Consider the following 20526-nt stretch of genomic DNA (forward strand, 5'->3'; position numbering starts at 1 on the left):
TGTAAACTAACTATCATCATACTGCAAACATCCAGCCCCAGTGGCCTAATGGATAAGGCACTGGCCTCCTAAGCCAGGGATTGTGGGTTCGAGTCCCATCTGGGGTGTATGCTTTCCTTCTCTATACCAGGTATCCATCAATGAGTTTTAGTTCAAGATAAAATGTGATTGATTGGCTTCTCTAATGATTCTCTTCCTTGTGAATTCAATCTTGCAAAATCTGGTACCATGCTTATCATGGAAACAATCCATCTGTAGCCATTCAATGCCTTCTGGCTGCTGTTGGAATGAGACAACAAAGGAAAGCCTCGCTCTTGACGAAAGCAAGCAAGCACACGATTAAGATTGTTTTCCGCATCTAAAGGTAAACAGCAAAAGACCATCCTTGATTACTCAATCACAATAGAAATTTTGCTTTTTAAAAAAACATATCATCATGTTTCCCCACAGGTGGCTAGCCCCAGTGGACTCCTAAGCCAGGGAAAGTGGGTTCCAGTCCCATCTGGGGTGCTTGCTTTTCTTCCCTCTTTAAGGTAACCAAGGGTGTGTTTTAGTTCTGTTAAATGTGTTCCACTGTCTTCTCTGATAATTCATGTCCAAGTTGCTTGTAAAGTCGATCTCGCAAAAGCCAGATCTGATACTGATCACAGAAAGCACGCTTTTTAAAAAAAACATATCATCACGTTTCCCCACAGGTGGCTAGCCCCAGTGGACTCCTAAGCCAGAGATAGTGGGTTCCAGTCCCATCTGGGATGCTTGCTTTTCTTCCCTCTTTAAGGTAACCAAGGGTGTGTTTTAGTTTCGTTAAATGTGTTCCACTGTCTTCTCTAATAATTCATGTCCAAGTTGCTTGTAAAGTCGATCTCGCAAAAACCAGATCTGATACTGATCATAGAAAGCACGCTTTTTAAAATAACATATCATCACGTTTCCCCACAGGTGGCTAGCCCCAGTGCACTCCTAAGCCAGGGATAGTGGGTTCCAGTCCCATCTGGGGTGCTTGCTTTTCTTCCCTCTTTAAGGTAACAAAGGGTGTGTTTTAGTTTCATTAAATGTGTTCCACTGTCTTCTCTAATAATTCATGTCCAAGTTGCTTGTAAAGTCGATCTCGCAAAAGCCAGATCTGATACTGATCATAGAAAGCACCCTTGTAAAGCAGGCTTGTGAAGCACATGCAAAGCTCTAGTGGCGCAATCGGTCAGCGCGTGGTACTTATATAGCAGTAACTGTTGAGCAATGCCGAGGTTGTGAGTTCGAGCCTCACCTGGAGCATTCTTTTCTAACCTTTATTGTTATATAAAAACTGCAGTAGGGCAGCAAAGTCTTTTACCCGTTTTCCATGTATTGTAAGCAAATTATCAAAACGACACAACAAAAGAAGTTCTCGCTCTCGTCCTAAGAAAGCAGGCACGTTATTAAGATTGTTTTCCCGATTGGAAAACAAATGGTAAAAGACCGGCCTTGATAACTTTTTAACATGAGAATATTTGATTGTAAACTAACTATCATCAAGCTGCATACATCCAGCCCCAGTGGCCTAATGGATAAGGCACTGGCCTCCTAAGCCAGGGATTGTGGCTTCAAGTTCCATCTGGGGTGTATGCTTTCCTTCACTATACCAGGTATCCATCAAGGAGTTTTAGTTCAAGATAAAATGTGATTGATTGGCTTCTCTAATGATTCTCTTCCTTGTGAAGTCAATCTTGCAAAATCTGGTACCATGCTTATCATGGAAACAATCCATCTGTAGCCATTCAATGCCTTCTGGCTGCTGTTGGAATGAGACAACAAAGGAAAGCCTCGCTCTTGACAAAAGCAAGCAAGCACACGATTAAGATTGTTTTCCGCATCTAAAGGTATACAGCAAAAGACCATCCTTGATTACTCAATCACAATAGAAATTTTGCTTTTTAAAAAAACATATCATCATGTTTCCCCACAGGTGGCTAGCCCCAGTGGACTCCTAAGCCAGGAATAGTGGGTTCCAGTCCCATCTGGGGTGCTTGCTTTTCTTCCCTCTTTAAGGTAACCAAGGGTGTGTTTTAGTTCTGTTAAATGTGTTCCACTGTCTTCTCTAATAATTCATGTCCAAGTTGCTTGTAAAGTCGATCTCGCAAAAGCCAGATCTGATACTGATCATAGAAAGCACGCTTTTTAAAAAAAAACATATCATCACGTTTCCCCACCGGTGGCTATCCCCAGTGGACTCCTAAGCCAGGGATAGTGGGTTCCAGTCCCATCTGGGGTGCTTGCTTTTCTTCACTCTTTAAGGTAACCAAGGGTGTGTTTTAGTTTTGTTAAATGTGTTCCACTGTCTTCTCTAATAATTCATGTCCAAGTTGCTTGTAAAGTCGATCTCGCAAAAAACAGATCTGATACTGATCATAGAAAGCACGCTTTTTAAAATAACATATCATCACGTTTCCCCACAGGTGGCTAGCCCCAGTGGACTCCTAAGCCAGGGATAGTGGGTTCCAGTCCCATCTGGGGTGCTTGCTTTTCTTCCCTCTTTAAGGTAACAAAGGGTGTGTTTTAGTTTCATTAAATGTGTTCCACTGTCTTCTCTAATAATTCATGTCCAAGTTGCTTGTAAAGTCGATCTTGCAAAAGCCAGATCTGATACTGATCATAGAAAGCACCCTTGTAAAGCAGGCTTGTGAAGCACATGCAAAGCTCCAGTGGCGCAATCGGTCAGCGCGCGGTACTTATAAAGCAGTAACTGTTGAGCAATGCCGAGGTTGTGAGTTCGAGCCTCACCTGGAGCATTCTTTTCTAACCTTTATTGTTATATAAAAACTGCAGTAGGGCAGCAAAGTCTTTTACCCGTTTTCCATGTATTGCAAGCAAATTATCAAAACGACACAACAAAAGAAGTTCTCGCTCTCGTCCTAAGAAAGCAGGCACGTTATTAAGATTGTTTTCCCGATTGGAAAACAAACGCTAAAAGACCAGCCTTGATAACTTTTTAACATGAGAATATTTGATTGTAAACTAACTATCATCATACTGCAAACATCCAGCCCCAGTGGCCTAATGGATAAGGCACTGGCCTCCTAAGCCAGGGATTGTGGGTTCGAGTCCCGTCTGGGGTGTATGCTTTCCTTCTCTATACCAGGTATCCATCAATGAGTTTTAGTTCAAGATAAAATGTGATTGATTGGCTTCTCTAATGATTCTCTTCCTTGTGAATTCAATCTTGCAAAATCTGGTACCATGCTTATCATGGAAACAATCCATCTGTAGCCATTCAATGCCTTCTGGCTGCTGTTGGAATGAGACAACAAAGGAAAGCCTCGCTCTTGACGAAAGCAAGCAAGCACACGATTAAGATTGTTTTCCGCATCTAAAGGTAAACAGCAAAAGACCATCCTTGATTACTCAATCACAATAGAAATTTTGCTTTTTAAAAAAACATATCATCATGTTTCCCCACAGGTGGCTAGCCCCATTGGACTCCTAAGCCAGGGATAGTGGGTTCCAGTCCCATCTGGGGTGCTTGCTTTTCTTCCCTCTTTAAGGTAACCAAGGGTGTGTTTTAGTTCTGTTAAATGTGTTCCACTGTCTTCTCTGATAATTCATGTCCAAGTTGCTTGTAAAGTCGATCTCGCAAAAGCCAGATCTGATACTGATCACAGAAAGCACGCTTTTTAAAAAAAACATATCATCACGTTTCCCCACAGGTGGCTAGCCCCAGTGGACTCCTAAGCCAGAGATAGTGGGTTCCAGTCCCATCTGGGATGCTTGCTTTTCTTCCCTCTTTAAGGTAACCAAGGGTGTGTTTTAGTTTCGTTAAATGTGTTCCACTGTCTTCTCTAATAATTCATGTCCAAGTTGCTTGTAAAGTCGATCTCGCAAAAACCAGATCTGATACTGATCATAGAAAGCACGCTTTTTAAAATAACATATCATCACGTTTCCCCACAGGTGGCTAGCCCCAGTGGACTCCTAAGCCAGGGATAGTGGGTTCCAGTCCCATCTGGGGTGCTTGCTTTTCTTCCCTCTTTAAGGTAACAAAGGGTGTGTTTTAGTTTCATTAAATGTGTTCCACTGTCTTCTCTAATAATTCATGTCCAAGTTGCTTGTAAAGTCGATCTCGCAAAAGCCAGATCTGATACTGATCATAGAAAGCACCCTTGTAAAGCAGGCTTGTGAAGCACATGCAAAGCTCTAGTGGCGCAATCGGTCAGCGCGTGGTACTTATATAGCAGTAACTGTTGAGCAATGCCGAGGTTGTGAGTTCGAGCCTCACCTGGAGCATTCTTTTCTAACCTTTATTGTTATATAAAAACTGCAGTAGGGCAGCAAAGTCTTTTACCCGTTTTCCATGTATTGTAAGCAAATTATCAAAACGACACAACAAAAGAAGTTCTCGCTCTCGTCCTAAGAAAGCAGGCACGTTATTAAGATTGTTTTCCCGATTGGAAAACAAATGGTAAAAGACCGGCCTTGATAACTTTTTAACATGAGAATATTTGATTGTAAACTAACTATCATCAAGCTGCATACATCCAGCCCCAGTGGCCTAATGGATAAGGCACTGGCCTCCTAAGCCAGGGATTGTGGCTTCAAGTTCCATCTGGGGTGTATGCTTTCCTTCACTATACCAGGTATCCATCAATGAGTTTTAGTTCAAGATAAAATGTGATTGATTGGCTTCTCTAATGATTCTCTTCCTTGTGAAGTCAATCTTGCAAAATCTGGTACCATGCTTATCATGGAAACAATCCATCTGTAGCCATTCAATGCCTTCTGGCTGCTGTTGGAATGAGACAACAAAGGAAAGCCTCGCTCTTGACAAAAGCAAGCAAGCACACGATTAAGATTGTTTTCCGCATCTAAAGGTATACAGCAAAAGACCATCCTTGATTACTCAATCACAATAGAAATTTTGCTTTTTAAAAAAACATATCATCATGTTTCCCCACAGGTGGCTAGCCCCAGTGGACTCCTAAGCCAGGAATAGTGGGTTCCAGTCCCATCTGGGGTGCTTGCTTTTCTTCCCTCTTTAAGGTAACCAAGGGTGTGTTTTAGTTCTGTTAAATGTGTTCCACTGTCTTCTCTAATAATTCATGTCCAAGTTGCTTGTAAAGTCGATCTCGCAAAAGCCAGATCTGATACTGATCATAGAAAGCACGCTTTTTAAAAAAAAACATATCATCACGTTTCCCCACCGGTGGCTATCCCCAGTGGACTCCTAAGCCAGGGATAGTGGGTTCCAGTCCCATCTGGGGTGCTTGCTTTTCTTCACTCTTTAAGGTAACCAAGGGTGTGTTTTAGTTTTGTTAAATGTGTTCCACTGTCTTCTCTAATAATTCATGTCCAAGTTGCTTGTAAAGTCGATCTCGCAAAAACCAGATCTGATACTGATCATAGAAAGCAAGCTTTTTAAAATAACATATCATCACGTTTCCCCACAGGTGGCTAGCCCCAGTGGACTCCTAAGCCAGGGATAGTGGGTTCCAGTCCCATCTGGGGTGCTTGCTTTTCTTCCCTCTTTAAGGTAACAAAGGGTGTGTTTTAGTTTCATTAAATGTGTTCCACTGTCTTCTCTAATAATTCATGTCCAAGTTGCTTGTAAAGTCGATCTCGCAAAAGCCAGATCTGATACTGATCATAGAAAGCACCCTTGTAAAGCAGGCTTGTGAAGCACATGCAAAGCTCTAGTGGCGCAATCGGTCAGCGCGTGGTACTTATATAGCAGTAACTGTTGAGCAATGCCGAGGTTGTGAGTTCGAGCCTCACCTGGAGCATTCTTTTCTAACCTTTATTGTTATATAAAAACTGCAGTAGGGCAGCAAAGTCTTTTACCCGTTTTCCATGTATTGTAAGCAAATTATCAAAACGACACAACAAAAGAAGTTCTCGCTCTCGTCCTAAGAAAGCAGGCACGTTATTAAGATTGTTTTCCCGATTGGAAAACAAATGGTAAAAGACCGGCCTTGATAACTTTTTAACATGAGAATATTTGATTGTAAACTAACTATCATCAAGCTGCATACATCCAGCCCCAGTGGCCTAATGGATAAGGCACTGGCCTCCTAAGCCAGGGATTGTGGGTTCAAGTCCCATCTGGGGTGTATGCTTTCCTTCACTATACCAGGTATCCATCAATGAGTTTTAGTTCAAGATAAAATGTGATTGATTGGCTTCTCTAATGATTCTCTTCCTTGTGAAGTCAATCTTGCAAAATCTGGTACCATGCTTATCATGGAAACAATCCATCTGTAGCCATTCAATGCCTTCTGGCTGCTGTTGGAATGAGACAACAAAGGAAAGCCTCGCTCTTGACAAAAGCAAGCAAGCACACGATTAAGATTGTTTTCCGCATCTAAAGGTATACAGCAAAAGACCATCCTTGATTACTCAATCACAATAGAAATTTTGCTTTTTAAAAAAACATATCATCATGTTTCCCCACAGGTGGCTAGCCCCAGTGGACTCCTAAGCCAGGAATAGTGGGTTCCAGTCCCATCTGGGGTGCTTGCTTTTCTTCCCTCTTTAAGGTAACCAAGGGTGTGTTTTAGTTCTGTTAAATGTGTTCCACTGTCTTCTCTAATAATTCATGTCCAAGTTGCTTGTAAAGTCGATCTCGCAAAAGCCAGATCTGATACTGATCATAGAAAGCACGCTTTTTAAAAAAAAACATATCATCACGTTTCCCCACCGGTGGCTATCCCCAGTGGACTCCTAAGCCAGGGATAGTGGGTTCCAGTCCCATCTGGGGTGCTTGCTTTTCTTCACTCTTTAAGGTAACCAAGGGTGTGTTTTAGTTTTGTTAAATGTGTTCCACTGTCTTCTCTAATAATTCATGTCCAAGTTGCTTGTAAAGTCGATCTCGCAAAAACCAGATCTGATACTGATCATAGAAAGCACGCTTTTTAAAATAACATATCATCACGTTTCCCCACAGGTGGCTAGCCCCAGTGGACTCCTAAGCCAGGGATAGTGGGTTCCAGTCCCATCTGGGGTGCTTGCTTTTCTTCCCTCTTTAAGGTAACAAAGGGTGTGTTTTAGTTTCATTAAATGTGTTCCACTGTCTTCTCTAATAATTCATGTCCAAGTTGCTTGTAAAGTCGATCTCGCAAAAGCCAGATCTGATACTGATCATAGAAAGCACCCTTGTAAAGCAGGCTTGTGAAGCACATGCAAAGCTCCAGTGGCGCAATCGGTCAGCGCGCGGTACTTATAAAGCAGTAACTGTTGAGCAATGCCGAGGTTGTGAGTTCGAGCCTCACCTGGAGCATTCTTTTCTAACCTTTATTGTTATATAAAAACTGCAGTAGGGCAGCAAAGTCTTTTACCCGTTTTCCATGTATTGCAAGCAAATTATCAAAACGACACAACAAAAGAAGTTCTCGCTCTCGTCCTAAGAAAGCAGGCACGTTATTAAGATTGTTTTCCCGATTGGAAAACAAACGCTAAAAGACCAGCCTTGATAACTTTTTAACATGAGAATATTTGATTGTAAACTAACTATCATCATACTGCAAACATCCAGCCCCAGTGGCCTAATGGATAAGGCACTGGCCTCCTAAGCCAGGGATTGTGGGTTCGAGTCCCATCTGGGGTGTATGCTTTCCTTCTCTATACCAGGTATCCGTCAATGAGTTTTAGTTCAAGATAAAATGTGATTGATTGGCTTCTCTAATGATTCTCTTCCTTGTGAATTCAATCTTGCAAAATCTGGTACCATGCTTATCATGGAAACAATCCATCTGTAGCCATTCAATGCCTTCTGGCTGCTGTTGGAATGAGACAACAAAGGAAAGCCTCGCTCTTGACGAAAGCAAGCAAGCACACGATTAAGATTGTTTTCCGCATCTAAAGGTAAACAGCAAAAGACCATCCTTGATTACTCAATCACAATAGAAATTTTGCTTTTTAAAAAAACATATCATCATGTTTCCCCACAGGTGGCTAGCCCCAGTGGACTCCTAAGCCAGGGATAGTGGGTTCCAGTCCCATCTGGGGTGCTTGCTTTTCTTCCCTCTTTAAGGTAACCAAGGGTGTGTTTTAGTTCTGATAAATGTGTTCCACTGTCTTCTCTGATAATTCATGTCCAAGTTGCTTGTAAAGTCGATCTCGCAAAAGCCAGATCTGATACTGATCACAGAAAGCACGCTTTTTAAAAAAAACATATCATCACGTTTCCCCACAGGTGGCTAGCCCCAGTGGACTCCTAAGCCAGAGATAGTGGGTTCCAGTCCCATCTGGGATGCTTGCTTTTCTTCCCTCTTTAAGGTAACCAAGGGTGTGTTTTAGTTTCGTTAAATGTGTTCCACTGTCTTCTCTAATAATTCATGTCCAAGTTGCTTGTAAAGTCGATCTTGCAAAAACCAGATCTGATACTGATCATAGAAAGCACGCTTTTTAAAATAACATATCATCACGTTTCCCCACAGGTGGCTAGCCCCAGTGGACTCCTAAGCCAGGGATAGTGGGTTCCAGTCCCATCTGGGGTGCTTGCTTTTCTTCCCTCTTTAAGGTAACAAAGGGTGTGTTTTAGTTTCATTAAATGTGTTCCACTGTCTTCCCTAATAATTCATGTCCAAGTTGCTTGTAAAGTCGATCTCGCAAAAGCCAGATCTGATACTGATCATAGAAAGCACCCTTGTAAAGCAGGCTTGTGAAGCACATGCAAAGCTCTAGTGGCGCAATCGGTCAGCGCGTGGTACTTATATAGCAGTAACTGTTGAGCAATGCCGAGGTTGTGAGTTCGAGCCTCACCTGGAGCATTCTTTTCTAACCTTTATTGTTATATAAAAACTGCAGTAGGGCAGCAAAGTCTTTTACCCGTTTTCCATGTATTGTAAGCAAATTATCAAAACGACACAACAAAAGAAGTTCTCGCTCTCGTCCTAAGAAAGCAGGCACGTTATTAAGATTGTTTTCCCGATTGGAAAACAAATGGTAAAAGACCGGCCTTGATAACTTTTTAACATGAGAATATTTGATTGTAAACTAACTATCATCAAGCTGCATACATCCAGCCCCAGTGGCCTAATGGATAAGGCACTGGCCTCCTAAGCCAGGGATTGTGGGTTCGAGTCCCATCTGGGGTGTATGCTTTCCTTCTCTATACCAGGTATCCGTCAATGAGTTTTAGTTCAAGATAAAATGTGATTGATTGGCTTCTCTAATGATTCTCTTCCTTGTGAATTCAATCTTGCAAAATCTGGTACCATGCTTATCATGGAAACAATCCATCTGTAGCCATTCAATGCCTTCTGGCTGCTGTTGGAATGAGACAACAAAGGAAAGCCTCGCTCTTGACGAAAGCAAGCAAGCACACGATTAAGATTGTTTTCCGCATCTAAAGGTAAACAGCAAAAGACCATCCTTGATTACTCAATCACAATAGAAATTTTGCTTTTTAAAAAAAACATATCATCATGTTTCCCCACAGGTGGCTAGCCCCAGTGGACTCCTAAGCCAGGGATAGTGGGTTCCAGTCCCATCTGGGGTGCTTGCTTTTCTTCCCTCTTTAAGGTAACCAAGGGTGTGTTTTAGTTCTGTTAAATGTGTTCCACTGTCTTCTCTGATAATTCATGTCCAAGTTGCTTGTAAAGTCGATCTCGCAAAAGCCAGATCTGATACTGATCACAGAAAGCACGCTTTTTAAAAAAAACATATCATCACGTTTCCCCACAGGTGGCTAGCCCCAGTGGACTCCTAAGCCAGAGATAGTGGGTTCCAGTCCCATCTGGGATGCTTGCTTTTCTTCCCTCTTTAAGGTAACCAAGGGTGTGTTTTAGTTTCGTTAAATGTGTTCCACTGTCTTCTCTAATAATTCATGTCCAAGTTGCTTGTAAAGTCGATCTCGCAAAAACCAGATCTGATACTGATCATAGAAAGCACGCTTTTTAAAATAACATATCATCACGTTTCCCCACAGGTGGCTAGCCCTAGTGGACTCCTAAGCCAGGGATAGTGGGTTCCAGTCCCATCTGGGGTGCTTGCTTTTCTTCCCTCTTTAAGGTAACAAAGGGTGTGTTTTAGTTTCATTAAATGTGTTCCACTGTCTTCTCTAATAATTCATGTCCAAGTAGCTTGTAAAGTCGATCTCGCAAAAGCCAGATCTGATACTGATCATAGAAAGCACCCTTTTAAAGCAGGCTTGTGAAGCACATGCAAAGCTCTAGTGGCGCAATCGGTCAGCGCGTGGAACTTATATAGCAGTAACTGTTGAGCAATGCCGAGGTTGTGAGTTCGAGCCTCACCTGGAGCATTCTTTTCTAACCTTTATTGTTATATAAAAACTGCAGTAGGGCAGCAAAGTCTTTTACCCGTTTTCCATGTATTGTAAGCAAATTATCAAAACGACACAACAAAAGAAGTTCTCGCTCTCGTCCTAAGAAAGCAGGCACGTTATTAAGATTGTTTTCCCGATTGGAAAACAAACGGTAAAAGACCGGCCTTGATAACTTTTTAACATGAGAATATTTGATTGTAAACTAACTATCATCAAGCTGCATACATCCAGCCCCAGTGGCCTAATGGATAAGGCACTGGCCTCCTAAGCCAGGGATTGTGGGTTCAAGTCCCATCTGGGGTGTATGCTTTCCTTCACTATACCAGATATCCATCAATGAGTTTTAGTTCAAGATAAAATGTGATTGATTGGCTTCTCTAATGATTCTCTTCCTTGTGAAGTCAATCGTGCAAAATCTGGTACCATGCTTATCATGGAAACAATCCATCTGTAGCCATTCAATGCCTTCTGGCTGCTGTTGGAATGAGACAACAAAGGAAAGCCTCGCTCTTGACAAAAGCAAGCAAGCACACGATTAAGATTGTTTTCCGCATCTAAAGGTATACAGCAAAAGACCATCCTTGATTACTCAATCACAATAGAAATTTTGCTTTTTAAAAAAACATATCATCATGTTTCCCCACAGGTGGCTAGCCCCAGTGGACTCCTAAGCCAGGAATAGTGGGTTCCAGTCCCATCTGGGGTGCTTGCTTTTCTTCCCTCTTTAAGGTAACCAAGGGTGTGTTTTAGTTCTGTTAAATGTGTTCCACTGTCTTCTCTAATAATTCATGTCCAAGTTGCTTGTAAAGTCGATCTCGCAAAAGCCAGATCTGATACTGATCACAGAAAGAACGCTTTTTAAAAAAAAACATATCATCACGTTTCCCCACCGGTGGCTATCCCCAGTGGACTCCTAAGCCAGGGATAGTGGGTTCCAGTCCCATCTGGGGTGCTTGCTTTTCTTCACTCTTTAAGGTAACCAAGGGTGTGTTTTAGTTTTGTTAAATGTGTTCCACTGTCTTCTCTAATAATTCATGTCCAAGTTGCTTGTAAAGTCGATCTCGCAAAAACCAGATCTGATACTGATCATAGAAAGCACGCTTTTTAAAATAACATATCATCACGTTTCCCCACAGGTGGCTAGCCCCAGTGGACTCCTAAGCCAGGGATAGTGGGTTCCAGTCCCATCTGGGGTGCTTGCTTTTCTTCCCTCTTTAAGGTAACAAAGGGTGTGTTTTAGTTTCATTAAATGTGTTCCACTGTCTTCTCTAATAATTCATGTCCAAGTTGCTTGTAAAGTCGATCTCGCAAAAGCCAGATCTGATACTGATCATAGAAAGCACCCTTGTAAAGCAGGCTTGTGAAGCACATGCAAAGCTCCAGTGGCGCAATCGGTCAGCGCGCGGTACTTATAAAGCAGTAACTGTTGAGCAATGCCGAGGTTGTGAGTTCGAGCCTCACCTGGAGCATTCTCTTCTAACCTTTATTGTTATATAAAAACTGCAGTAGGGCAGCAAAGTCTTTTACCCGTTTTCCATGTATTGCAAGCAAATTATCAAAACGACACAACAAAAGAAGTTCTCGCTCTCGTCCTAAGAAAGCAGGCACGTTATTAAGATTGTTTTCCCGATTGGAAAATAAACGCTAAAAGACCAGCCTTGATAACTTTTTAACATGAGAATATTTGATTGTAAACTAACTATCATCATACTGCAAACATACAGCCCCAGTGGCCTAATGGATAAGGCACTGGCCTCCTAAGCCAGGGATTGTGGGTTCGAGTCCCATCTGGGGTGTATGCTTTCCTTCTCTATACCAGGTATCCATCAATGAGTTTTAGTTCAAGATAAAATGTGATTGATTGGCTTCTCTAATGATTCTCTTCCTTGTGAATTCAATCTTGCAAAATCTGGTACCATGCTTATCATGGAAACAATCCATCTGTAGCCATTCAATGCCTTCTGGCTGCTGTTGGAATGAGACAACAAAGGAAAGCCTCGCTCTTGACGAAAGCAAGCAAGCACACGATTAAGATTGTTTTCCGCATCTAAAGGTAAACAGCAAAAGACCATCCTTGATTACTCAATCACAATAGAAATTTTGCTTTTTAAAAAAACATATCATCATGTTTCCCCACAGGTGGCTAGCCCCAGTGGACTCCTAAGCCAGGGATAGTGGGTTCCAGTCCCATCTGGGGTGCTTGCTTTTCTTCCCTCTTGAAGGTAACCAAGGGTGTGTTTTAGTTCTGTTAAATGTGTTCCACTGTCTTCTCTGATAATTCATGTCCAAGTTGCTTGTAAAGTCGATCTCGCAAAAGCCAGATCTGATACTGATCACAGAAAGCACGCTTTTTAAAAAAAACATATCATCACGTTTCCCCACAGGTGGCTAGCCCCAGTGGACTCCTAAGCCAGAGATAGTGGGTTCCAGTCCCATCTGGGATGCTTGCTTTTCTTCCCTCTTTAAGGTAACCAAGGGTGTGTTTTAGTTTCGTTAAATGTGTTCCACTGTCTTCTCTAATAATTCATGTCCAAGTTGCTTGTAAAGTCGATCTCGCAAAAACCAGATCTGATACTGATCATAGAAAGCACGCTTTTTAAAATAACATATCATCACGTTTCCCCACAGGTGGCTAGCCCTAGTGGACTCCTAAGCCAGGGATAGTGGGTTCCAGTCCCATCTGGGGTGCTTGCTTTTCTTCCCTCTTTAAGGTAACAAAGGGTGTGTTTTAGTTTCATTAAATGTGTTCCACTGTCTTCTCTAATAATTCATGTCCAAGTTGCTTGTAAAGTCGATCTCGCAAAAGCCAGATCTGATACTGATCATAGAAAGCACCCTTGTAAAGCAGGCTTGTGAAGCACATGCAAAGCTCTAGTGGCGCAATCGGTCAGCGCGTGGTACTTATATAGCAGTAACTGTTGAGCAATGCCGAGGTTGTGAGTTCGAGCCTCACCTGGAGCATTCTTTTCTAACCTTTATTGTTATATAAAAACTGCAGTAGGGCAGCAAAGTCTTTTACCCGTTTTCCATGTATTGTAAGCAAATTATCAAAACGACACAACAAAAGAAGTTCTCGCTCTCGTCCTAAGAAAGCAGGCACGTTATTAAGATTGTTTTCCCGATTGGAAAACAAACGGTAAAAGACCGGCCTTGATAACTTTTTAACATGAGAATATTTGATTGTAAACTAACTATCATCAAGCTGCATACATCAAGCTGCATACATCAAGCTGCATACATCCAGCCCCAGTGGCCTAATGGATAAGGCACTGGCCTCCTAAGCCAGGGATTGTGGGTTCGAGTCCCATCTGGGGTGTATGCTTTCCTTCTCTATACCAGGTATCCATCAATGAGTTTTAGTTCAAGATAAAATGTGATTGATTGGCTTCTCTAATGATTCTCTTCCTTGTGAAGTCAATCTTGCAAAATCTGGTACCATGCTTATCATGGAAACAATCCATCTGTAGCCATTCAATGCCTTCTGGCTGCTGTTGGAATGAGACAACAAAGGAAAGCCTCGCTCTTGACAAAAGCAAGCAAGCACACGATTAAGATTGTTTTCCGCATCTAAAGGTATACAGCAAAAGACCATCCTTGATTACTCAATCACAATAGAAATTTTGCTTTTTAAAAAAACATATCATCATGTTTCCCCACAGGTGGCTAGCCCCAGTGGACTCCTAAGCCAGGAATAGTGGGTTCCAGTCCCATCTGGGGTGCTTGCTTTTCTTCCCTCTTTAAGGTAACCAAGGGTGTGTTTTAGTTCTGTTAAATATGTTCCACTGTCTTCTCTAATAATTCATGTCCAAGTTGCTTGTAAAGTCGATCTCGCAAAAGCCAGATCTGATACTGATCATAGAAAGCACGCTTTTTAAAAAAAAAACATATCATCACGTTTCCCCACCGGTGGCTATCCCCAGTGGACTCCTAAGCCAGGGATAGTGGGTTCCAGTCCCATCTGGGGTGCTTGCTTTTCTTCACTCTTTAAGGTAACCAAGGGTGTGTTTTAGTTTTGTTAAATGTGTTCCACTGTCTTCTCTAATAATTCATGTCCAAGTTGCTTGTAAAGTCGATCTCGCAAAAACCAGATCTGATACTGATCATAGAAAGCACGCTTTTTAAAATAACATATCATCACGTTTCCCCACAGGTGGCTAGCCCCAGTGGACTCCTAAGCCAGGGATAGTGGGTTCCAGTCCCATCTGGGGTGCTTGCTTTTCTTCCCTCTTTAAGGTAACAAAGGGTGTGTTTTAGTTTCATTAAATGTGTTCCACTGTCTTCTCTAATAATTCATGTCCAAGTTGCTTGTAAAGTCGATCTCGCAAAAGCCAGATCTGATACTGATCATAGAAAGCACCCTTGTAAAGCAGGCTTGTGAAGCACATGCAAAGCTCCAGTGGCGCAATCGGTCAGCGCGCGGTACTTATAAAGCAGTAACTGTTGAGCAATGCCGAGGTTGTGAGTTCGAGCCTCACCTGGAGCATTCTCTTCTAACCTTTATTGTTATATAAAAACTGCAGTAGGGCAGCAAAGTCTTTTACCCGTTTTCCATGTATTGCAAGCAAATTATCAAAACGACACAACAAAAGAAGTTCTCGCTCTCGTCCTAAGAAAGCAGGCACGTTATTAAGATTGTTTTCCCGATTGGAAAATAAACGCTAAAAGACCAGCCTTGATAACTTTTTAACATGAGAATATTTGATTGTAAACTAACTATCATCATACTGCAAACATCCAGCCCCAGTGGCCTAATGGATAAGGCACTGGCCTCCTAAGCCAGGGATTGTGGGTTCGAGTCCCATCTGGGGTGTATGCTTTCCTTCTCTATACCAGGTATCCATCAATGAGTTTTAGTTCAAGATAAAATGTGATTGATTGGCTTCTCTAATGATTCTCTTCCTTGTGAATTCAATCTTGCAAAATCTGGTACCATGCTTATCATGGAAACAATCCATCTGTAGCCATTCAATGCCTTCTGGCTGCTGTTGGAATGAGACAACAAAGGAAAGCCTCGCTCTTGACAAAAGCAAGCAAGCAAACGATTAAGATTGTTTTCCGCATCTAAAGGTATACAGCAAAAGACCATCCTTGATTACTCAATCACAATAGAAATTTTGCTTTTTAAAAAAACATATCATCATGTTTCCCCACAGGTGGCTAGCCCCAGTGGACTCCTAAGCCAGGAATAGTGGGTTCCAGTCCCATCTGGGGTGCTTGCTTTTCTTCCCTCTTGAAGGTAACCAAGGGTGTGTTTTAGTTCTGTTAAATGTGTTCCACTGTCTTCTCTAATAATTCATGTCCAAGTTGCTTGTAAAGTCGATCTCGCAAAAGCCAGATCTGATACTGATCATAGAAAGCACGCTTTTAAAAAAAAAACATATCATCACGTTTCCCCACCGGTGGCTATCCCCAGTGGACTCCTAAGCCAGGGATAGTGGGTTCCAGTCCCATCTGGGGTGCTTGCTTTTCTTCACTCTTTAAGGTAACCAAGGGTGTGTTTTAGTTTCGTTAAATGTGTTCCACTGTCTTCTCTAATAATTCATGTCCAAGTTGCTTGTAAAGTCGATCTCGCAAAAACCAGATCTGATACTGATCATAGAAAGCACGCTTTTTAAAATAACATATCATCACGTTTCCCCACAGGTGGCTAGCCCCAGTGGACTCCTAAGCCAGGGATAGTGGGTTCCAGTCCCATCTGGGGTGCTTGCTTTTCTTCCCTCTTTAAGGTAACAAAGGGTGTGTTTTAGTTTCATTAAATGTGTTCCACTGTCTTCTCTAATAATTCATGTCCAAGTTGCTTGTAAAGTCGATCTCGCAAAAGCCAGATCTGATACTGATCATAGAAAGCACCCTTGTAAAGCAGGCTTGTGAAGCACATGCAAAGCTCCAGTGGCGCAATCGGTCAGCGCGCGGTACTTATAAAGCAGTAACTGTTGAGCAATGACGAGGTTGTGAGTTCGAGCCTCACCTGGAGCATTCTTTTCTAACCTTTATTGTTATATAAAAACTGCAGTAGGGCAGCAAAGTCTTTTACCCGTTTTCCATGTATTGCAAGCAAATTATCAAAACGACACAACAAAAGAAGTTCTCGCTCTCGTCCTAAGAAAGCAGGCACGTTATTAAGATTGTTTTCCCGATTGGAAAACAAACGCTAAAAGACCAGCCTTGATAACTTTTTAACATGAGAATATTTGATTGTAAACTAACTATCATCATACTGAAAACATCCAGCCCCAGTGGCCTAATGGATAAGGCACTGGCAGGGATTGTGGGTTCAAGTCCCATCTGGGGTGTATGCTTTCCTTCACTATACCAGGTATCCATCAATGAGTTTTAGTTCAAGATAAAATGTGATTGATTGGCTTCTCTAATGATTCTCTTCCTTGTGAAGTCAATCTTGCAAAATCTGGTACCATGCTTATCATGGAAACAATCCATCTGTAGCCATTCAATGCCTTCTGGCTGCTGTTGGAATGAGACAACAAAGGAAAGCCTCGCTCTTGACAAAAGCAAGCAAGCACACGATTAAGATTGTTTTCCGCATCTAAAGGTATACAGCAAAAGACCATCCTTGATTACTCAATCACAATAGAAATTTTGCTTTTTAAAAAAACATATCATCATGTTTCCCCACAGGTGGCTAGCCCCAGTGGACTCCTAAGCCAGGAATAGTGGGTTCCAGTCCCATCTGGGGTGCTTGCTTTTCTTCCCTCTTTAAGGTAACCAAGGGTGTGTTTTAGTTCTGTTAAATGTGTTCCACTGTCTTCTCTAATAATTCATGTCCAAGTTGCTTGTAAAGTCGATCTCGCAAAAGCCAGATCTGATACTGATCATAGAAAGCACGCTTTTTAAAAAAAAACATATCATCACGTTTCCCCACCGGTGGCTATCCCCAGTGGACTCCTAAGCCAGGGATAGTGGGTTCCAGTCCCATCTGGGGTGCTTGCTTTTCTTCACTCTTTAAGGTAACCAAGGGTGTGTTTTAGTTTTGTTAAATGTGTTCCACTGTCTTCTCTAATAATTCATGTCCAAGTTGCTTGTAAAGTCGATCTCGCAAAAACCAGATCTGATACTGATCATAGAAAGCACGCTTTTTAAAATAACATATCATCACGTTTCCCCACAGGTGGCTAGCCCCAGTGGACTCCTAAGCCAGGGATAGTGGGTTCCAGTCCCATCTGGGGTGCTTGCTTTTCTTCCCTCTTTAAGGTAACAAAGGGTGTGTTTTAGTTTCATTAAATGTGTTCCACTGTCTTCTCTAATAATTCATGTCCAAGTTGCTTGTAAAGTCGATCTCGCAAAAGCCAGATCTGATACTGATCATAGAAAGCACCCTTGTAAAGCAGGCTTGTGAAGCACATGCAAAGCTCCAGTGGCGCAATCGGTCAGCGCGCGGTACTTATAAAGCAGTAACTGTTGAGCAATGCCGAGGTTGTGAGTTCGAGCCTCACCTGGAGCATTCTCTTCTAACCTTTATTGTTATATAAAAACTGCAGTAGGGCAGCAAAGTCTTTTACCCGTTTTCCATGTATTGCAAGCAAATTATCAAAACGACACAACAAAAGAAGTTCTCGCTCTCGTCCTAAGAAAGCAGGCACGTTATTAAGATTGTTTTCCCGATTGGAAAATAAACGCTAAAAGACCAGCCTTGATAACTTTTTAACATGAGAATATTTGATTGTAAACTAACTATCATCATACTGCAAACATCCAGCCCCAGTGGCCTAATGGATAAAGCACTGGCCTCCTAAGCCAGGGATTGTGGGTTCGAGTCCCATCTGGGGTGTATGCTTTCCTTCTCTATACCAGGTATCCATCAATAAGTTTTAGTTCAAGATAAAATGTGATTGATTGGCTTCTCTAATGATTCTCTTCCTTGTGAATTCAATCTTGCAAAATCTGGTACCATGCTTATCATGGAAACAATCCATCTGTAGCCATTCAATGCCTTCTGGCTGCTGTTTGAATGAGACAACAAAGGAAAGCCTCGCTCTTGACGAAAGCAAGCAAGCACACGATTAAGATTGTTTTCCGCATCTAAAGGTAAACAGCAAAAGACCATCCTTGATTACTCAATCACAATAGAAATTTTGCTTTTTAAAAAAACATATCATCATGTTTCCCCACAGGTGGCTAGCCCCAGTGGACTCCTAAGCCAGGGATAGTGGGTTCCAGTCCCATCTGGGGTGCTTGCTTTTCTTCCCTCTTGAAGGTAACCAAGGGTGTGTTTTAGTTCTGTTAAATGTGTTCCACTGTCTTCTCTGATAATTCATGTCCAAGTTGCTTGTAAAGTCGATCTCGCAAAAGCCAGATCTGATACTGATCACAGAAAGCACGCTTTTTAAAAAAAACATATCATCACGTTTCCCCACAGGTGGCTAGCCCCAGTGGACTCCTAAGCCAGAGATAGTGGGTTCCAGTCCCATCTGGGATGCTTGCTTTTCTTCCCTCTTTAAGGTAACCAAGGGTGTGTTTTAGTTTCGTTAAATGTGTTCCACTGTCTTCTCTAATAATTCATGTCCAAGTTGCTTGTAAAGTCGATCTCGCAAAAACCAGATCTGATACTGATCATAGAAAGCACGCTTTTTAAAATAACATATCATCACGTTTCCCCACAGGTGGCTAGCCCTAGTGGACTCCTAAGCCAGGGATAGTGGGTTCCAGTCCCATCTGGGGTGCTTGCTTTTCTTCCCTCTTTAAGGTAACAAAGGGTGTGTTTTAGTTTCATTAAATGTGTTCCACTGTCTTCTCTAATAATTCATGTCCAAGTTGCTTGTAAAGTCGATCTCGCAAAAGCCAGATCTGATACTGATCATAGAAAGCACCCTTGTAAAGCAGGCTTGTGAAGCACATGCAAAGCTCTAGTGGCGCAATCGGTCAGCGCGTGGTACTTATATAGCAGTAACTGTTGAGCAATGCCGAGGTTGTGAGTTCGAGCCTCACCTGGAGCATTCTTTTCTAACCTTTATTGTTATATAAAAACTGCAGTAGGGCAGCAAAGTCTTTTACCCGTTTTCCATGTATTGTAAGCAAATTATCAAAACGACACAACAAAAGAAGTTCTCGCTCTCGTCCTAAGAAAGCAGGCACGTTATTAAGATTGTTTTCCCGATTGGAAAACAAACGGTAAAAGACCGGCCTTGATAACTTTTTAACATGAGAATATTTGATTGTAAACTAACTATCATCAAGCTGCATACATCCAGCCCCAGTGGCCTAATGGATAAGGCACTGGCCTCCTAAGCCAGGGATTGTGGGTTCAAGTCCCATCTGGGGTGTATGCTTTCCTTCACTATACCAGGTATCCATCAATGAGTTTTAGTTCAAGATAAAATGTGATTGATTGGCTTCTCTAATGATTCTCTTCCTTGTGAAGTCAATCTTGCAAAATCTGGTACCATGCTTATCATGGAAACAATCCATCTGTAGCCATTCAATGCCTTCTGGCTGCTGTTGGAATGAGACAACAAAGGAAAGCCTCGCTCTTGACAAAAGCAAGCAAGCACACGATTAAGATTGTTTTCCGCATCTAAAGGTATACAGCAAAAGACCATCCTTGATTACTCAATCACAATAGAAATTTTGCTTTTTAAAAAAACATATCATCATGTTTCCCCACAGGTGGCTAGCCCCAGTGGACTCCTAAGCCAGGAATAGTGGGTTCCAGTCCCATCTGGGGTGCTTGCTTTTCTTCCCTCTTTAAGGTAACCAAGGGTGTGTTTTAGTTCTGTTAAATGTGTTCCACTGTCTTCTCTAATAATTCATGTCCAAGTTGCTTGTAAAGTCGATCTCGCAAAAGCCAGATCTGATACTGATCATAGAAAGCACGCTTTTTAAAAAAAAACATATCATCACGTTTCCCCACCGGTGGCTATCCCCAGTGGACTCCTAAGCCAGGGATAGTGGGTTCCAGTCCCATCTGGGGTGCCTGCTTTTCTTCACTCTTTAAGGTAACCAAGGGTGTGTTTTAGTTTTGTTAAATGTGTTCCACTGTCTTCTCTAATAATTCATGTCCAAGTTGCTTGTAAAGTCGATCTCGCAAAAACCAGATCTGATACTGATCATAGAAAGCACGCTTTTTAAAATAACATATCATCACGTTTCCCCACAGGTGGCTAGCCCCAGTGGACTCCTAAGCCAGGGATAGTGGGTTCCAGTCCCATCTGGGGTGCTTGCTTTTCTTCCCTCTTTAAGGTAACAAAGGGTGTGTTTTAGTTTCATTAAATGTGTTCCACTGTCTTCTCTAATAATTCATGTCCAAGTTGCTTGTAAAG

At 42.1% G+C, this 20526-nt stretch overlaps 24 non-coding genes across 24 annotated transcripts; all 24 read left to right on the forward strand.

Moving 5' to 3' along the window:
- Nucleotides 1-34: 34 nt before the first annotated feature.
- Nucleotides 35-107, forward strand: TRNAR-CCU (transfer RNA arginine (anticodon CCU)). The gene has a single exon. It is a non-coding gene; the product is annotated as a tRNA-Arg (tRNA).
- Nucleotides 108-1179: 1072 nt separating this feature from the next.
- TRNAI-UAU (transfer RNA isoleucine (anticodon UAU)) lies at nucleotides 1180-1272 on the forward strand. Its single transcript is given in 2 exon segments — nucleotides 1180-1217; nucleotides 1237-1272. It is a non-coding gene; the product is annotated as a tRNA-Ile (tRNA).
- Nucleotides 1273-2672: 1400 nt separating this feature from the next.
- On the forward strand, nucleotides 2673-2765 carry TRNAI-UAU (transfer RNA isoleucine (anticodon UAU)). Its single transcript is given in 2 exon segments — nucleotides 2673-2710; nucleotides 2730-2765. It is a non-coding gene; the product is annotated as a tRNA-Ile (tRNA).
- Nucleotides 2766-3019: 254 nt separating this feature from the next.
- On the forward strand, nucleotides 3020-3092 carry TRNAR-CCU (transfer RNA arginine (anticodon CCU)). The gene has a single exon. It is a non-coding gene; the product is annotated as a tRNA-Arg (tRNA).
- A 1072-nt stretch (nucleotides 3093-4164) lies between these two features.
- On the forward strand, nucleotides 4165-4257 carry TRNAI-UAU (transfer RNA isoleucine (anticodon UAU)). The gene is given in 2 exon segments: nucleotides 4165-4202; nucleotides 4222-4257. It is a non-coding gene; the product is annotated as a tRNA-Ile (tRNA).
- Nucleotides 4258-5657: 1400 nt separating this feature from the next.
- On the forward strand, nucleotides 5658-5750 carry TRNAI-UAU (transfer RNA isoleucine (anticodon UAU)). The gene is given in 2 exon segments: nucleotides 5658-5695; nucleotides 5715-5750. It is a non-coding gene; the product is annotated as a tRNA-Ile (tRNA).
- Nucleotides 5751-6004: 254 nt separating this feature from the next.
- On the forward strand, nucleotides 6005-6077 carry TRNAR-CCU (transfer RNA arginine (anticodon CCU)). The gene has a single exon. It is a non-coding gene; the product is annotated as a tRNA-Arg (tRNA).
- Nucleotides 6078-7150: 1073 nt separating this feature from the next.
- Nucleotides 7151-7243, forward strand: TRNAI-UAU (transfer RNA isoleucine (anticodon UAU)). The gene is given in 2 exon segments: nucleotides 7151-7188; nucleotides 7208-7243. It is a non-coding gene; the product is annotated as a tRNA-Ile (tRNA).
- A 254-nt stretch (nucleotides 7244-7497) lies between these two features.
- Nucleotides 7498-7570, forward strand: TRNAR-CCU (transfer RNA arginine (anticodon CCU)). The gene has a single exon. It is a non-coding gene; the product is annotated as a tRNA-Arg (tRNA).
- A 1072-nt stretch (nucleotides 7571-8642) lies between these two features.
- On the forward strand, nucleotides 8643-8735 carry TRNAI-UAU (transfer RNA isoleucine (anticodon UAU)). Its single transcript is given in 2 exon segments — nucleotides 8643-8680; nucleotides 8700-8735. It is a non-coding gene; the product is annotated as a tRNA-Ile (tRNA).
- Nucleotides 8736-8989: 254 nt separating this feature from the next.
- Nucleotides 8990-9062, forward strand: TRNAR-CCU (transfer RNA arginine (anticodon CCU)). Its single transcript has one exon. It is a non-coding gene; the product is annotated as a tRNA-Arg (tRNA).
- A 1073-nt stretch (nucleotides 9063-10135) lies between these two features.
- Nucleotides 10136-10228, forward strand: TRNAI-UAU (transfer RNA isoleucine (anticodon UAU)). Its single transcript is given in 2 exon segments — nucleotides 10136-10173; nucleotides 10193-10228. It is a non-coding gene; the product is annotated as a tRNA-Ile (tRNA).
- Nucleotides 10229-10482: 254 nt separating this feature from the next.
- TRNAR-CCU (transfer RNA arginine (anticodon CCU)) lies at nucleotides 10483-10555 on the forward strand. The gene has a single exon. It is a non-coding gene; the product is annotated as a tRNA-Arg (tRNA).
- Nucleotides 10556-11628: 1073 nt separating this feature from the next.
- On the forward strand, nucleotides 11629-11721 carry TRNAI-UAU (transfer RNA isoleucine (anticodon UAU)). The gene is given in 2 exon segments: nucleotides 11629-11666; nucleotides 11686-11721. It is a non-coding gene; the product is annotated as a tRNA-Ile (tRNA).
- A 254-nt stretch (nucleotides 11722-11975) lies between these two features.
- TRNAR-CCU (transfer RNA arginine (anticodon CCU)) lies at nucleotides 11976-12048 on the forward strand. The gene has a single exon. It is a non-coding gene; the product is annotated as a tRNA-Arg (tRNA).
- Nucleotides 12049-13120: 1072 nt separating this feature from the next.
- On the forward strand, nucleotides 13121-13213 carry TRNAI-UAU (transfer RNA isoleucine (anticodon UAU)). The gene is given in 2 exon segments: nucleotides 13121-13158; nucleotides 13178-13213. It is a non-coding gene; the product is annotated as a tRNA-Ile (tRNA).
- A 282-nt stretch (nucleotides 13214-13495) lies between these two features.
- On the forward strand, nucleotides 13496-13568 carry TRNAR-CCU (transfer RNA arginine (anticodon CCU)). The gene has a single exon. It is a non-coding gene; the product is annotated as a tRNA-Arg (tRNA).
- A 1074-nt stretch (nucleotides 13569-14642) lies between these two features.
- TRNAI-UAU (transfer RNA isoleucine (anticodon UAU)) lies at nucleotides 14643-14735 on the forward strand. The gene is given in 2 exon segments: nucleotides 14643-14680; nucleotides 14700-14735. It is a non-coding gene; the product is annotated as a tRNA-Ile (tRNA).
- A 254-nt stretch (nucleotides 14736-14989) lies between these two features.
- Nucleotides 14990-15062, forward strand: TRNAR-CCU (transfer RNA arginine (anticodon CCU)). The gene has a single exon. It is a non-coding gene; the product is annotated as a tRNA-Arg (tRNA).
- Nucleotides 15063-16135: 1073 nt separating this feature from the next.
- TRNAI-UAU (transfer RNA isoleucine (anticodon UAU)) lies at nucleotides 16136-16228 on the forward strand. Its single transcript is given in 2 exon segments — nucleotides 16136-16173; nucleotides 16193-16228. It is a non-coding gene; the product is annotated as a tRNA-Ile (tRNA).
- Nucleotides 16229-17618: 1390 nt separating this feature from the next.
- On the forward strand, nucleotides 17619-17711 carry TRNAI-UAU (transfer RNA isoleucine (anticodon UAU)). Its single transcript is given in 2 exon segments — nucleotides 17619-17656; nucleotides 17676-17711. It is a non-coding gene; the product is annotated as a tRNA-Ile (tRNA).
- A 254-nt stretch (nucleotides 17712-17965) lies between these two features.
- On the forward strand, nucleotides 17966-18038 carry TRNAR-CCU (transfer RNA arginine (anticodon CCU)). Its single transcript has one exon. It is a non-coding gene; the product is annotated as a tRNA-Arg (tRNA).
- A 1072-nt stretch (nucleotides 18039-19110) lies between these two features.
- Nucleotides 19111-19203, forward strand: TRNAI-UAU (transfer RNA isoleucine (anticodon UAU)). The gene is given in 2 exon segments: nucleotides 19111-19148; nucleotides 19168-19203. It is a non-coding gene; the product is annotated as a tRNA-Ile (tRNA).
- A 254-nt stretch (nucleotides 19204-19457) lies between these two features.
- TRNAR-CCU (transfer RNA arginine (anticodon CCU)) lies at nucleotides 19458-19530 on the forward strand. Its single transcript has one exon. It is a non-coding gene; the product is annotated as a tRNA-Arg (tRNA).
- Nucleotides 19531-20526: the final 996 nt, after the last annotated feature.

Source organism: Hyla sarda, chromosome 4, assembly GCF_029499605.1.
Source record: "Hyla sarda isolate aHylSar1 chromosome 4, aHylSar1.hap1, whole genome shotgun sequence".
In the NCBI taxonomy this organism is placed as follows: domain Eukaryota; kingdom Metazoa; phylum Chordata; class Amphibia; order Anura; family Hylidae; genus Hyla; species Hyla sarda.